The 16,170-nt window shown below is 48.9% G+C and overlaps 1 long non-coding RNA gene across 1 annotated transcript; it reads left to right on the top strand.

Moving 5' to 3' along the window:
* Positions 1-336: 336 nt before the first annotated feature.
* Positions 337-3,042, top strand: LOC128335851 (uncharacterized). The gene is made up of 3 exons (XR_008311741.1): positions 337-1,133; positions 1,486-1,834; positions 2,241-3,042. It is a non-coding gene; the product is annotated as an uncharacterized LOC128335851 (long non-coding RNA).
* Positions 3,043-16,170: the final 13,128 nt, after the last annotated feature.

Here is a 16,170-nt window from a genome sequence, read left to right as displayed (position 1 = left end):
ACATGCTTCATGCATGTTAGGAGCTTCATGCTTCTGTAGTTTCTCAATGCCTGTGGAAGGCAGCATCATCCCTAAGATGGTGGCTCTCTTGAATGGAACACGCTTCATGCATGTTCCATTCTGCCCTCTGAAGAATGGTTTGGCAAGAAGAAACAGAATTGGCACACCTTTCTCGAAGACCTCCATGCCTGGATGTTGACGTTGGAACCTTTTCTCCTCCCAAGTGGCCTCCGTGGCAGGTAGGGCTGAAAGACAGAGCAAGGACCAACAAAAAGACAACTCTCAGGGTGTAGGGGATGATCTCACAGGAAAGGGGGTGGGGGAATCTCTGGCTATGCCAGTGCATTCTATGGTGAAGTAGTTTTGTTTAACTTTTGTGTGATGTTGACATTGACATTGTTTTAATGAAATCTAACAGTGTAAAATCTAACAATAAAATAAACAAACAAAATTTGTGATATTTTATTGTTAATCTTCCTGGATCATGAGTTTGGGCAGTATAGCAATAGGCTGAATAAAGAAATAATTACTGGCAACCTGGTAAAGTTAGAAGATAAAGATGTGATCATTCCCACATCAAAATCTTTCTTCTTTTCCTCCAGATTTCAAGAAAGAACTAAAGGAGTCTCAAGAACGAAGGAAAGGAAGCAACGATGAATGAAAGAAGCCAAACCAGGGGATGCGTAACTCAAGAATCACAACACGCTGTGAATAATTCTCAAAGGAAGCCCAAGCTTCTTTTTCTCCCACTTGCTTTGTCAGGCAGCAGCATCTCTCAGATGTTCCCTGTCCTGAATGGAACATGCTTCATGCATGTTAGGAGCTTCATGCTTCTGTAGTTTCTCAATGCCTGTGGAAGGCAGCATCATCCCTGAGATGGTGGCTCTCTTGAATGGAACATGCTTCATGCATGTTAGGAGCTTCATGCTTCTGTAGTTTCTCAATGCCTGTGGAAGGCAGCATCATCCCTAAGATGGTGGCTCTCTTGAATGGAACACGCTTCATGCATGTTCCATTCTGCCCTCTGAAGAATGGTTTGGCAAGAAGAAACAGAATTGGCACACCTTTCTCGAAGACCTCCATGCCTGGATGTTGACGGAACCTTTTCTCCTCCCAGGTGGCCTCCGTGGCAGGTAGGGCTGAAAGACAGAGAAAGGACCAACAAAAAGACAACTCTCAGGGTGTAGGGGATGATCTCACAGCGTGGGGGCGGCGGGGGGACCCTAGCTGTGCCATTGCATTCTATGATGGAGCTCTTCATTTAATATAAAAAAGGGCAAAAATTGAACATTATCATCAAAACCTGATAGGAACATTTAACTTTGCATTTCATTTGTGATGTTTTCTTGTAAATCTCCCATCGGACATGAGTTTGGGGTGGTATAGAAACAGGCTGAATAAAGAAATTATCATTTGCAACCTGCTAAATTTACAAAACAAAGGTGTGATTATTCCCACTCCAAAATCTTTCTTCCTTTCTTCCAGATTTCTAGAAAGAACTAAAAGAATCTGAAGAAAGAACGAAAGGAAGCAACAATGCACGACAGAAGCCAAACCAGGGGCTCCATTGACAGATGTTCCCTGTCCTGAATGCAACATGCTTCATGCGTGTTAGGAGCTTCAGGCTTCTATATTTTCCCAATGGCTGTGGGAGGCAGCATCATCCCTAAGGTGGTGGCTGTCTTGAATGGGACATGCTTCATGCATGTTCCATTCTGCCCTCTGAAGAATGGTTTGGCAAGAAGAAACAGAATTGGCGCACTTTCTTCAAGGACCTCCATGCCTGAACATGGATGTGGAAACGTTTTCTCCTCCCAAGCTGCCTCTGTGGCAGGTAAGGCTGAAAGAGAAGGATGGGAGGGACCAACAATAGGGAACTCTCAAGGTGTACTACAAGATGATCTCACAGGGTGGGGGAACCCTGGCTGTGCCATTGCATTCTATGATGGAGCTCTTCATTAGAAGACTGTGTATACAAAATGTTTGCTCCAAATTTATTTGCCATGGATTGTCACAGGATAACATAAAGGCGGGGGGAGTGGACATTATCAGCAAAATCTGATAAGAACATTTAACTTTGCATTTAATTTGTGATGTTTTCTTGTAAATCTCCCATGGGACATGAGTTTGGGGTGGTATAGAAACAGGCTGAATAAAGAAATTATCATTTGCAACCTGCTAAATTTACAAAACAAAGGTGTGATCATTCCCACTCCAAAATCTTTCTTCCTTTCCTCCAGATTTCAAGAAAGAACAAAAGGAAGCAACAATGCATGACAGAAGCCAAACCAGGGTCTGCATTGATAGATGGCCCCTGTCCTGAATGCAACATGCTTCATGCGTGTTAGGAGCTTCAGGCTTCTGTATTTTCCCAATGCCTGTGGGAGGCAGCATCATCCCTAAGATGGAGGCTCTCTTGAATGGAACATGCTTCATGCATGTTCCATTCTGCCCTCTGAAGAATGGTTTGGCAAGAAGAAACAGAATTGGCGCACCTTCTTCAAGGACCTCCATGCCTGAACGTGGATGTGGAAACGTTTTCTCCTCCGAAGTGGCCACTGTGGCAGGTAAGACTGAAAGGGAAGGATGGGAGGGACCAATAAAAATATATATATGTCAACGAGGGCTGTATTAACTCCTATTTGAATGTTCTTACTTGCTTATAAAGATCTTGAATATACAGTTTCAAGTGCTCTATTTAAATTTGTCTCCCTAGCAGATGTTCCTCTTGAGTTTTGTGCAGGCCTATTGAAAAGTGATCTTACTAAACAAATGCAGGGACGCAGGAGCTGAGGTCCTGCGGTCAGGGTGATGTGCTGGCAACCTCTCCCCTGTAGCTGACACAGTGAGGAAGGGACGCAGGAGCTGAGGTCCTGCGGTCAGGGTGATGTGCTGGCAACCTCTCCCCTGTAGCTGACACAGTGAGGAAGGGACGCAGGAGCTGAGGTCCTGCGGTCAGGGTGATGTGCTGGCAACCTCTCCCCTGTAGCTGACACAGTGAGGCAGGGACGCAGGAGCTGAGGTCCTGCGGTCAGGGTGAAGTGCTGGCAACCTCTCCCCTGTAGCTGACACACTGAGGCAGGGACGCAGGAGCTGAGGTCCTGCGGTCAGGGTGAAGTGCTGGCAACCTCTCCCCTGTAGCTGACACACTGAGGCAGGGACGCAGGAGCTGAGGTCCTGCGGTCAGGGTGAAGTGCTGGCAACCTCTCCCCTGTAGCTGACACACTGAGGCAGGGACGCAGGAGCTGAGGTCCTGCGGTCAGGGTGATGTGCTGGCAACCTCTCCCCTGTAGCTGACACAGTGAGGAAGAGACGCAGGAGCTGAGGTCCTGCGGTCAGGGTGATGTGCTGGCAACCTCTCCCCTGTAGCTGACACAGTGAGGCAGGGACGCAGGAGCTGAGGTCCTGCGGTCAGGGTGATGTGCTGGCAACCTCTCCCCTGTAGCTGACACAGTGAGGAAGGGACGCAGGAGCTGAGGTCCTGCGGTCAGGGTGATGTACTGGCAACCTCTCCCCTGTAGCTGACACAGTGAGGCAGGGACGCAGGAGCTGAGGTCCTGCGGTCAGGGTGAAGTGCTGGCAACCTCTCCCCTGTAGCTTCAATATAACTATGAAAGCTTTCTGCAATATTTATTCATCATATTTATATACTGCCTGATACATGCACACAATCCAAAAATACAACAAACATAAAACAAAACAATTAAAATACTTTCACAGAATGAAAACAATTACAGAGTGTAACATTAGTTTGAACTCAAAGCCTGAGAACAAGTGTGTAAGTAAGTGAGAAGTTTATTGTTTTGACCACTGGCCATCATATGACATAATGCAGCATAACATAAGACATAACATAAGAGGAACATAAAAGAAACACTCAGCATACCATGAAGTTACTTCAACAGTCTAGTTAAACTGAAACCAACTCTATAATGTAGGATAGAGCATGGCAGCCATAAATTACTCTGATTTTTAAAAAAAGTAAGGTAAAGGTGGCAATTTGTCTTATGACATATGGAAACACATATTCTTATAATAAATGGAGGCTTGAGAAAAAGGAAGGGAATTACCAGTTGGGAAAGGCTTGTTCTCTGTCTACTCTGGAGGGGCTATCCCTCCCAAGGCTTTTATAGGCTTGGTAGCTAATTTACAGAGTCCTCCTGCCTCTCTGGAACCACGAGATGATAACCCACACGAGATGTCTTCCACAACAGCAGCTAGAAGAAGCCTTCAAGGTAAGTGCTCCTTTCTTATAATAATGGCACCAAAGTGAGAACTTTGAAGTCTCTGAAATATGTTCCAATATTTTCTCTGCTTCAAGATCTAAGAAGTTTGGTCCATTGATTCCCACCCAAACAATGTGAATAAACAGGTGTGTCTTAAGGGTCTTTTAAAAAGCAATCCGATGGAGAAGCTCTTATTTTTGACAGCAACTAATATGAAGAAAGAAGGCGAAGAATGATGAAAAGATTCTCTGCAAGGCGCAGCTGATGGGCAGTTTCATCCCTTATTCGCTTTAAATTTGTACTGTATGTGTTTCTTTTTATTTGGGTAATCTGTGCATTTAATACTTCTGTAAAACATTTGCGTGGAACTCGGGTTGTTCTTTTTGTCATGTACTTTAGATGTTTGAAAAATTATGGTTGTAATAAAATAAAATACTAATTTCACTCCATCTCGTACCAACTTCATTTCATTTTAACTTCATTGAAATATTTCATTTCACCCCATCTCATATAAACACCCCATCTTACATCAGATCAAATCTGAAAACCAACATTTGAAAGACCTGGGTGAACAAAAAGTCTTTACTTGGGGTTTAAAAGAACAGAGGGACGGAGCCAGGTGAACCTCACTGGGGAGGCTATTCCATAAACAGGGTGCCACCACCGAAAAGGCCCTCGCCTTAGTAGCCACCCGCCTCACCTCGTTGGGCAGGGCCACCAGGAGGAGGGCCTCTTGATGTTGTGAGCTACACCTGGTATCGCACTCTATATATGCTCAGAGGGAAAGAGGCAAAGTCACATCATACAGAAACTGGATTGGTTCTTGGAGATGGTGACCATGTAGGATCTGGGCGCGCAAACAGAGACCGAGGAAGACACCCTCAGGAAGTTCAGTGGGCTTTATGATAGAAAGTTGCTCATCAGGATAAAATGCAAACCGGTCGTCCAACTTAAAACAGGTTTCCGATTCAAGGTATAGTGCAATGTGCCCGGCAATCACGTGTGTGTGCAATCAATAATTACAGCTGTCTAACAAATCCTAATAAAACAAGAGAAACAGAGAGAGAAGGAAGAAGGGCGGGCTTAGGAAAGGCATGGCAGTGATTAGTAGGGAGGAGGGAAGGGAGAGCTGGTCTTGTGGTAGCAAGCCTGACATGTCCCCTTAGCTAAGCGGGGTCTACCCTGGTTGTATATGAATGGGAGACTAGAAGTGTGAGCATTGGAAGATCTTCTCCTCTGGGGATGGAGCTGCTTTGGGAAGAGCATCTAGGTTCCAAGTTCCCTCCCTGGCAGCATCTCTGAGAGAGGGCTGAGAGAGACTCCTGCCTGCAACCTTGGAGAAGCCGCTGCCAGTCTGTGAAGGCAATACTGAGCTAGATAGACCATTGGTCTGACTCTGTATATGGCAGCTCCCTATGTTCCTAAGGGGGAGCAGGCTGAGCTGTGCGTTGAAAAGGCATCTTACCAGGTTCATGAAGGCGGCTTCAAAGGATTTGTTCGTTGCTGGGGCTTGGGAGTGATGCAGGCTTCAAGTAGTCCGGCAGGCTGGTAGTAGATGCTCAGAGCGAGGCAGAGAGAGAGAGCACCATGGCTGGGTAGTCTTGACTTCTTACTGCCCAGCAGAGGTCACTGGGCAGTGACCCATCCATGGAAAGAATTCCTGCTTTAGCCCCGCAGCTTGAACAGTGAACGCTCTTGAGCAAAGCCTGCTGATTTGCCACGTCCAGAGACCCCTTTTGATAGCAGCTGGCATCCTACGAGATGTGGTGACAGTCAACAACCTGGATGGCTTTAAGAAGGGTTTGGATAACTTCATGGAGGAGAGGTCTATCATTGGCTACTAGTTGGAGGGCTATAGGCCACCTCCAGCCTCCAAGGCAGGATGCCTCTGAGTACCAGTTGCAGAGGAGTAACAGAGAGGGCATGCCCTCCACTCCTGCTTGTGGCTTCCAGCGGCATCTGGTGGGCCACTGTGTGAATCAGGATGCTGGACTAGATGGGCCTTGGGCTGAGAGAGATTCCTGCCTGCAACCTTGGAGAAGCCGCTGCCAGTCTGTGAAGACAATACTGAGCTAGATAGACCAAGGGTCTGACTCAGTATATGGCAGCTTCCTATGTTCCTAAGTTGTTCTAGTAAGAACTAACCTGCCTACTTTCCTTTCACTGTCTCTACAACTGGACTAGATTGGTTCAAACAAGGTCCAGAAGTTAGATCTCTTGTGCCTCAAATGTTCATGTGGCCGCCATCTTGGATCGGGATGGATGACATCATCAGAAACTGCAACATTGGGGCATCCCTATGTGTCCGTACCGCTGTAGCAAGTCGGGTTCGAATCAGTTAAGCGAAGACAAGCTGAAAAGGCTGCATCGCATTACAACAAAAATGTTCTTCTAACCAAAAAGACAGTGAAGATAGAAATAATAAAGCTTCATTTCGACTTGGTAGCGATGCAACGAAAATCAATCATCGACCAGAAACAGTTCTCTGGCAACAAGCCTGTTTGCCGTAGAAATACCTTTAAATGGAAATCCGTTATGTGAAACTTGAAATTTAGTCGTCGTCTTCTTTTTAAATGCAAGAGGCCCCTCATAACAGGAGACTCTAGGCTGGAGTTTATTTCACTTGTGCTGAAATCCAGCGCTGTCTAGAACTAACCTTTGTTTTTGGTTTGGACAGCCGGGGAGGGAGGGAGAGGAGGATGAAGGATGCAGAAGATGCTTTCAGGTGCACACTACCTTCTTTTGGTTATGCACCTCAGCAAGGGACAGGAGCCAGCAGCCAGGGGCCAGGAGGATGGAGGGGGGGAGTTTGCAGTCAGCCCAAGAGGGCTGGGTCCAAAACTGTCCCAAAGCAGCAAGCAAAAATCAGCGGAGCAGGTGGAAGGCTTATAATCCAAGCCAGCAAAGGGTCAGATCCCAGGCAGGAACCAGGAGCTGAGGCTGACATCAGAAGCTGCCATATACGGAGTCAGATCCTTGGTCCATCTAGATCAGTATCGTCTACCCAGACTGGCAGCGGCTTCTCCAAGGTTGCAGGCAGGAGTCTCTCTCAGCCCTATCTTGAGGATGCTGCCAGGGAGGGGACTGGGAACCTTCGGATATCCCATCCCCTGAGGGGAATATCTCACCAAGCGCACACATGGAGTCTCCCATCCAAATGCAAACCAGGGACAACCCTGCTTAGCAAAGGGAACTAGTCATGCTTGCTACCACAAGACCAATGGGGCTTAATTGGGACTAAATAGCCTGAACGTCACCCAGTGAGCTGGGCGACTGCAGATATTATTTTATATACCGCTGCGGACACTTATATACCACTTTTCAACAAAAGTGCTCAAAGCGGTTTACATAGGAAAAACAACAATAGATAAATAAAAATGGCTCCCTGTCCCAAAAGGGCTCGCTGTCCACAAAGACACCAAAAGGTAGATGCCCGCAACAGCCACTGGAGGAATCCTGTGCTGGGGCCGGAGAGGGCCAGTCACTCTCCCCTTGATAAACAGAAGAAAACCACCACTTGAACAAGATACCTCTTTGCTCAGTTAGGAGGGGTGAAGTCGAAGGCTTTAGATCAGAAGGAGGAGCTGCAAGACGAGAACTAACCCCTTCTAACTGGGCAAAGAGGCACCTTTTAATGTGGTGATTCTCTTTATTTAGCAGGGGGAGAGCAACTGGCCCTCTCCATCCCCAGCACAGCATCCCTCCAGTGACTGTTGTTATTACTACTACTACTACTACTACTCGGGTCTCCCCAGTCCTAGTTCAGCACTCTAACCACTCCACCACACCAGCTCTCAGTGCCAAAGCTGTTGCTGTTGTCTATCTTATGTTCTTTTTTAGATTGTGAGCCCTTTGGGGACAGGGATCCATCTTATTTATTTGTTGTTTCTCTGTGTAAACCGCCCTGAGCCATTTTTGGAAGGGCGGTATAGAAATTGAACAAACAAACAAACACTTATTCAGCTGCCTTCTGGCGAGTCAGGCCCTTGGTCCGTCTAGCCTAGTATTGTCGACAGTGACCGGCAGCCAATCTCTAAGGTTCCAGGCAGGCGTCTCTCCCAGGCCTGACTGGAGATGCTGCCAGGGAGTGAACCTGGGACCTTTTGCAGGCCAAGCAGGTGATCTTCCACTGAAGGCAACCCAGAGCTTTCCTGGGAGGCATTTGAAGCGAGGAGGAGTGTCTGGGAAAGGTGCAGATCACAGGCAGGTTTTCCTTCTTTGCAAAACAAGCTCTTGGGGGGGGGGAAGGGGGGGGACCTGACTATTTGCAAGGAAACACTGGGAAATGCAGATTTCAGGCCGATCCCCTTTCACAAACCCGGTGGCTTTCCCCTCCACTGTTCCAAGGGAGTGATTGAAAGCGGGGGACTCCAGGGCGATTTCTTTGGGGCGGGGGGGGGGAGTATTGAGATTGCTGGGGTGGGAACTGATCTCTCGGTTCCTTCTGGCTTTGGAGGATTACTGAGCGCTCCTTCCCCTTGCGGATGACTTTAAAAGGGAGGGAACCCCTCGCTCCACGCCATTGGGGGCTGGTGTTGTTTAAAAGGGCGGAAATCTGCTCTCAGGTTGAAGCGATTCCTGCAGCAGCTTGGAGCAGCTCACACTGCCATGATTTATTTGTGCGGGTATCCATGCACGCAGCAATGCACAGCTTCAGCAACTGGGACAGGAGCAACCCTGCAACTTAGATCCTGACAAGCCTGGATCTAAGAAGGAGCAACTTAACTCAGGCTTGTTTGGAGTGCTGCTTCTTAGGAGCAAGGCAATCTCGTCTTTGGCCGCCGCCGCCTTTTAAATTTGTGCAGTTGGAATGCTCTGTCGGTGCAATTCGGAAGTGAGCTAATGCCCAGTGTAAATCTATTTTATGTGGGGTGTGTGTGTGTGTGGGGCGGGGTGTGTGTGGAATCTTCTCTCACAAGATTGTCTTGTGAACAGAGCTTTTGACATCTGCTCTCTCTCCCCCCTTCACTCCCCCCCTTCTTTTCTTTCTTTTTGGTTTAACTTTGTGACTGCGTTGGAAGTAGCTGGGCTTTGTTGGTGTTTTTAAACCCCTAAACTTCGCCCCACCCCAGTCCTTTCTATAAAGACGGATCACCTAGCCCTAAATGTAGGGCGGGGGGAGAGTTCATATGGAGGTGTAAAGACAGTGATAGGAATGGGGTGTGTTAAAAGGCCCCTAAAACAAATTGTAAAATATATGTTTCTCCATGCCATTCCCCTAATCTGTAGAGAGAGATCTGAACTTTTTGCATTGAATGCGAGAAAGTCTGGCTGTCATTGTAGACTTTTGCCCAAATAAAGGACTCTCCCCTCTGGATCCCCCCCACACACACACACCCCGCAGTATTATTTAGCAACCAGAACATTTCTCCCTTTTGCCAGTGAATGGGCTTTGGCTTTTGGAAATCAGTAGAATTGTTAGCACATAACGTGCCAACAAATACTGACATCGGGCAGAAAGGGGACACTGAATGCATTGTGGTCGCCTTTCTCGTTTAACTGTGCTCTACTTGCGAGCAAACGCTTTGGATTCCCCCAACTCGCCTTGCCCCTTGTCTTGTTAATAGTAGCTGGATGCATCGATATAGGAATGAGTTCTCTGGGCAATAAAATCCCGGAGGCTGTTTGTGATGCAGAAAGAGAACAAGGAGGTGGGGTGGGGAGCCGGAGAGCGCTACTTTGTAAGTCATGAGAGGGGGATGTCAGTCAGATGTATGTTGGGGGGGGCGGGGGGAGCCATTTCAGTGCTTGCCCCAGGCGCCGTTTTCCCTAGTTAGGCCTCTGGCCCCAACATTATCCCCTGGGGGAATCTCTTGCGGTGCTCACATAGGTCCTCGTCTCCCATCCCAATGCAAACCGCTGGTGGCCATCATTAGCGCGCGGGGCCCCCCACTCTGACCTGGTGAATGAGCAGCCTGCTTGGCTCAAGTTCAAGCCAGGGCTTCACACTTCTCGGCGGGGGCGGGGGGGGCCCGCCAAAATCAAACTTCACTGATTAGCCCCGAAGCCTGACCTCCTGCTGATCCCGCCCCCCCCCGCCCATTCCAGCCCAATCGCACCCGAAGCGTGCCCCGGGGGGGACCCCTCTCCTTGCGGCTGGCTTATGCGGCAGGGAAAGGTCTGCTGCTGCTGGGGTGGTCCCTTTGCTGTGAGGCGGCCAGCAGCAGCAGCAGCAGGGGGCGAAGAATGGTGCCACCGCCTGCCCCGCTAGGCATGGCTGTGGCTGCTGCCGGCCCTGGCTGACTGCTGCCCAAAGGGCTGTGCCTACGCGCGGCGGCGCCCCAGCTCTTGCATCAGCACCGCCGCTCGCCACGCCAGCCCGCTCTCCGCCCTCCTGCGCCGGAGGAGGAGCGGCGGGCGCTCGGCAGGCTGCCTGGCCCGTCCTCCCCCTCCTCCTCCTCCTCCTTGCTGACGTGGCGGCGGGGCTGTTTTCCCGGCCCGGCGGCGCGCCCCGGAGCACCAGCGGAGAAGAGGCGGGCGGGGGACCCCAGCAGCAGCAGCAGGCCGCCCGGCCCCCGCTCCGCTTGTGCGCTCGTCGGAAACTGCCAGGCGCCCGGTGGTGGGAGCTGGGAAGGGGAGCCCCCTTGATCGGGGCAGCGCGGGAGGCAGATGGATGGAGAGAAGGAGGAAGGGCAGCAGGGCTGAGCGGGAGGTGCCAGAGGAGAAGGAAGGCGGGCAGGCCGGCCGGCCGAGGGAGGGGTGTGCCGGGAAGGAAGCGCTGTCATTGTCAAGTGCCGGCAGGGGTGTCGCTGTCATCGGGGGCTCAGAGGAGCCCGGGCGGGCCCCCGATCCACCCCTCCCTGTGATCTCCCTCGCTCCCAGAAACCACTGGGCAGAGGGGGGCGAACTTGGGCCACCTGGGAGAAGGAAATATCGAGGGAGCGAGGCAAGGAAGGAAGGGACAGATAGAGAAGAAAGGAAGAGAGACAGCTTCCATCTTCCCCAAGAACTGTCCTTTTTAGAAGACATGGCTTGGCACGTAGAGACGAGACAGGCCGGAGATGCAGACGATGTTCTTCAGTTACCGAGAACCAACTCAGGCCGGCAAGAGCTGGTCGCCGCTTCTAGAAAGCGCCGGAGGCGGCGGCCGCCTTGGCTCTTTTCTGGTTTGGAGGTTGCTCCCGCCACCCCACGCTTGGATTGCATCGTGCTTACGGGGAGCAGAGTTCAGACTGCCTTACTATTAGCTCCTCTCAGCTGAGCTCTGCAGTGGTGCAGCTGGGAACTGGAGGCTGGCCCATCTGGAGCTGCCAGTCTGGGTTGACAATCCTGAGCTAGTTAGGCCAAGGGTCTGACTCTGTAGAAGGCCCTATATCCCTAAGCATGCATGACTGGGTGTGCAAGCTGTCTGTCTGAAGTGGGCTCACGCCCCGGCCCCCAGCCCTCCACTGCCAGCCGCGCTCCCCCCTCCCCTCAGCGGCATGCCAATTATTGCTCCTCCTAGACAAGCTGCTGCCACGCACAAAGCGCTTGCTCACCCAGCAGGGGTGGTTAGAGATCTCTGCCAGCGTGTTAATCAGAGTGCCTGGTGAAATACAAAGAGGCCCCGCCAGACCCCGCAGGCAATGTTGCCCCGAGGAAATGGCCTTCCCTGCCTGCCCAGTGCTCCTAGTGGCTTAGAGTGCTTTTGCTCACTGTTTTAGGCACTTGCTGCTTCCCATGAGTGCTCACGCATGGCCAGGCTGGCTCTTTTCCAGTGTGCCACTAGCTGGCCAAAATGGCCACCGACTCTGGCAGCAGCTGACAGGCAACTGCTCGTCTCAGCCACAGGGTAGCATATACCCCGCTGGGTCAGAACCAATTTGCTAAGCAGGGTCTACCTTGGCTGCATTTGAATGGGAAACTACATGTGTGAGCACTGGAAGAGATTCCCCATAGGGGATAATGGGGCCGCTCTAGGAAGAGAATCTCTATGCTTGCATGCAAAAGGCTCCAAGTCCCCTCCCTGGCAGCATCTCCAAGATAGGGCTGAGAGAGACCCCTGCCTGCAACCTGGGAGAAGCTGCTGCCAGTCTGTGTAGACAATACTCAGCTAGATGGACCAATGTCTGACTCGGTATATGGTAGCTTCCTATGTTCCTAATTCCACAGCTCTATAATTTATAATTTAAATTTTATAATGTAAGAGAATGCGTTTTCTATCAACCCTGCTGCCTATTAAGATCATCTGAGGAGGTCCATTTGCAGTTGCCACCAGCTCAGTTGATAGCGACTCGAAACCGGGCCTTTTATAGAGTTTCCTAGGCCAGGACTCTGGAACGCACTTCCCAATGAAATTAAAGTTTCCCCTTCTCTGGATATTTTTAAGAAGGACCTGGAAACATACCTGTTTAGCCAGGCTTTTAGTTGATGGTTTTAAAGCTTCGGGTTTTAGAGTTTTTATTTGTGCTTTTATATTGTTTTAATTGTGTCAATGGTTTTCAGTTTGTGAACTGCCCAGGGACATTTTTGTATGGGGCAATATAGAAATGTAAGAAATAAATAAATCATAGAGTGATGATTCAGTACATTTAGGGAACAGGAACCCAACCCTCTTCCAGTAGGATCTCATGAAAGATCAAATAATCCTCCTAAGTGCTTTGCCAAACTGTAGCTTTTAATAAGGTACATCTAGTAAGTGAGCCTTGTAGAATATCCTCCTTTATGGGATGGGGCCCTTCTGGGAAGAGCACTTGCAGGCTTCCATGCAGAAGGTCCCCAGTTCCCTCCCTGGCAGCATCTCCAGATAGGGCTGAGAGAGATTCCTGCCTGCCACCTTGGAGAAGCCGCTGCCAGTCTGGGTAGACAGTACTGAGCTAGATGGACCAAGGGTCTGACTCCGTATATGGCAGCTTCCTATGTTCCTAACCAACTATGCCCTGGTGTATAGGGGCCAGGGTCAGTCTTCTGCACATTAATTATTACATTAAAATTAATTTAACAATTTCAATGAAAACATTTTTTTTTTGCATTTTAAATTTTGTTGGCTTTTACCATAGCTTCACATTCAAATTACATTCATTTATTTAATTAAGTAAATATTGACTTCCTGCTTACCTATCTGCGTGGTTCACGTTAACTATACATATAAACCATTGCTATAATAATTCAGAACATTAACAATGAAAACAATTATTAGCTACTTGTGGATTTCCAACACACACACACACACACACACACACCCCAATCAATGGACTCACAATTTTAACCAAGGACAGCGGCCAGAAAATAGTTCCTTTCCCCACTCGGACAGTGGGGCGCTGGAGCGAATGCCAGCCCACTGGTATGTCGGCCTGTTTTATTTCTTCTTTTAAATCCTGCAAGATTGCAGCCCCGTTTTAAAAAAAACTGCAAAGCCAGAGGGCCCACAGCTTCCTTACGGCAGCGAATGCCCCGTGGCTAAGTTGCTCCTGCCTTCAGACTAGGAGGAGGGATGGCTTCCGAGTGAAACCCAGTGAAGCCCAGAGAGGACCTGACAGTCCCTCCGATTCTTGTCTCCAAGCAGACCAAGCTTGGAGCATCTCGAGCATCTTGTAAGAATTCATTTGTAAAGTTGGAAGCTCTTTTTTTTCTGCACAGCGTATGCGACAGAGGGCCAGGCCTGGTGACTGCCGTTTTATTCTTGGTCCCAAAGCACTTTAGAAGTGTTATTGGCAATTAAAAAGAGAGCGCGCCTTCCATGTCCTAGTCATAACCATCAATGACTAGGTTGAAAGCCCACGGAATGAATTCGAGTGGATGGTTTCATTTCATCTGTTGGGCACAATTGAGTTTCTCTTCACGGCTCACCTGTAAATGGTGGCAGCTCATATATTATAAGGCAAGGTCAGGGCAAAAAGCAAGCCGGTTTTATCTTAATATCATCTGTAAGAAGGTAAGAGCTTATTTAGGCCAGTGGTTTCCAGACTGTGTCCTAGGAAGCCCATCACTTCTGACTTCTAGATTCTGGGCCAGTTGGTGGCAATGAGTTCCAAAGTTCAACTGTGGTGTGTGCTCCCTGTTGTGTTCTTCCTTCTTGGCACTTTCTCTCGTTCTGTTCGCACGTTCTCGTGCATAAATACAGAGTGGCTAATTAACAGCTGGAAAGTCTGATGGAAGCCACAAGTCTTTGTTTCTCTCTTGTGCTTAAAAAAAAAATGTACAGGAAAATAATTGCCATGTTCCCCCCATAAATATTTAAACGTATTTGCTTGTGCTGAATAAAGCCGCATCTGCCGTCTGAGTGTTAATAAGTAACAGCTTTAAAGTGACAATTTCCCTTTGGCCTGTTAATAGCCTGCCGGATCACCCCTGCCAACCTTTTCTTCCTTCAGAAGGTGGGCAGCTGACGTTCTAAGCTTTGAGCCTCTTATCTGTCGCCTTTATATGTTTTACCAGACGGTTGCATCTGAAGATCTGCTAAGTGCATTTATAGCCCTTCACTAAAGGGCGATAGGATCTCCCAATGCCTTAAAAAAAAAAAATTTAGCCTTAAAAGCCGCTAGGGATCAGGATGGTAGCCGCAAAATTCAGAAATGCAGGCACTCTCCATGGCAGCCCCCCATAGCCACGCCCACCCCGGCAGCCACACCCACCCCAATGGCCACGTTACCCACTTGGATAAATGCAGGGATTTGTTACAAGAGGTCAAAGATAGTTTCCTAACCCTACGGAGCTTGAACCCTTGTGATTCTTCACCCAGAAGACGCAGAGCAAAGATTGTGCCATCGGGTCAGTGTCAACTTCAGAAGACAACAATGAGCCCCACTCTTCTTGTGCTGCTTCTTGCAAGCTTTACAAGGTGTGTGTGAGGAGACGCACCTGAGATTGGTTGACTCCTGCTATGTACATCTGAAACACAGGGGATTCTATATCTATCTATCTATCTATCTATCTATCTATCTATCTATATTCATATAGTTATTTTTATAGATAGATAGTTATAGTTATATATAGTTATAGTGTGTATGTGTGTGTGTGTGTGTGTATGTATGTATATATATATATATATATATATATATATATATATATATATATATATATATATGACCACAGCAGAAAAAAGCAAGCCCACCCTTGATCTGTAGGACCTTGCGGTCCTGCCCCATCAATAATGCATGCCGTTCATTATGTAACGTGCTTACATTTATGAATCATTTAACTTGATGAATGATTTATAAGGAGTTCCTTGCTGGAGAAGGTGAGCCACTGTTGGGCACCCGAAACCACACACTTGCAGCTGCAGTCTCCTAAATAGCTCTCTGCTAACCCTAAAAAGCCAGCCCCACCCAGTCCCCTAGCATGGAATTAGGTTCTTTCCAGCTGCCGTCCCCTGGATTGACATTTCCAGTGATTGATCCCACACGACTCCAAGATCCTTTTTCCTGGTCAGTCACTGCCAGCTCAGACCCCATCAGCACATAGGTGAAGTTTGGGTCTTTAGCCCCAACGTGCATCACCTAAGGTCAAGTGTTCTCAAACTTGGGGCCCCAGATGTTGGACTACAACACCCGTCATCCACAGCTGCAATGACCTTTGGCCATTGGTTGGGGATGATGGAGTTGTAGTCCAACAGCATCTGGAGATGCTAGGTTGGAGACCCCTGTTCCAAGGTATGTCGAGCCTAAGGTATCTGGGGCTTTATTGGTCAAAACCCACGTCTTGAGTGTTGCCTGGAAAGCCATCAGACCCACACTGGAGCACTTGGTTCCCCCTCCGGGTACCGCAGTGGCCTTTCCATACCTTTCTGTCTGGAAGCCGCAGATGAACATGGGTATCCAGGGCCTTCCGAGTCCTCCCATGATGCAATCGAGGTTCAGCAGCCGAGGATGATCTGTGGGACACGCATTCTCCCCAGGAGAATAAGGGCACTGAACCGTAATCGGCAGCCATCCACCACGGAGCAAATTGAACGGACAGCAAGCTGTCTGTCACAGGACAACTCCGAGACATAATAGATCACTGAAATGAAGACTCCAGAGGTGAC

The sequence above is a fragment of the Hemicordylus capensis genome, chromosome 12 (genome assembly GCF_027244095.1).
Source record: "Hemicordylus capensis ecotype Gifberg chromosome 12, rHemCap1.1.pri, whole genome shotgun sequence".
NCBI classification, from domain to species: Eukaryota; Metazoa; Chordata; class Lepidosauria; order Squamata; family Cordylidae; genus Hemicordylus; species Hemicordylus capensis.
The sequence above is the reverse complement of the archived record's forward strand: the minus strand, read 5'-3'. Positions and strand labels throughout refer to the sequence as shown.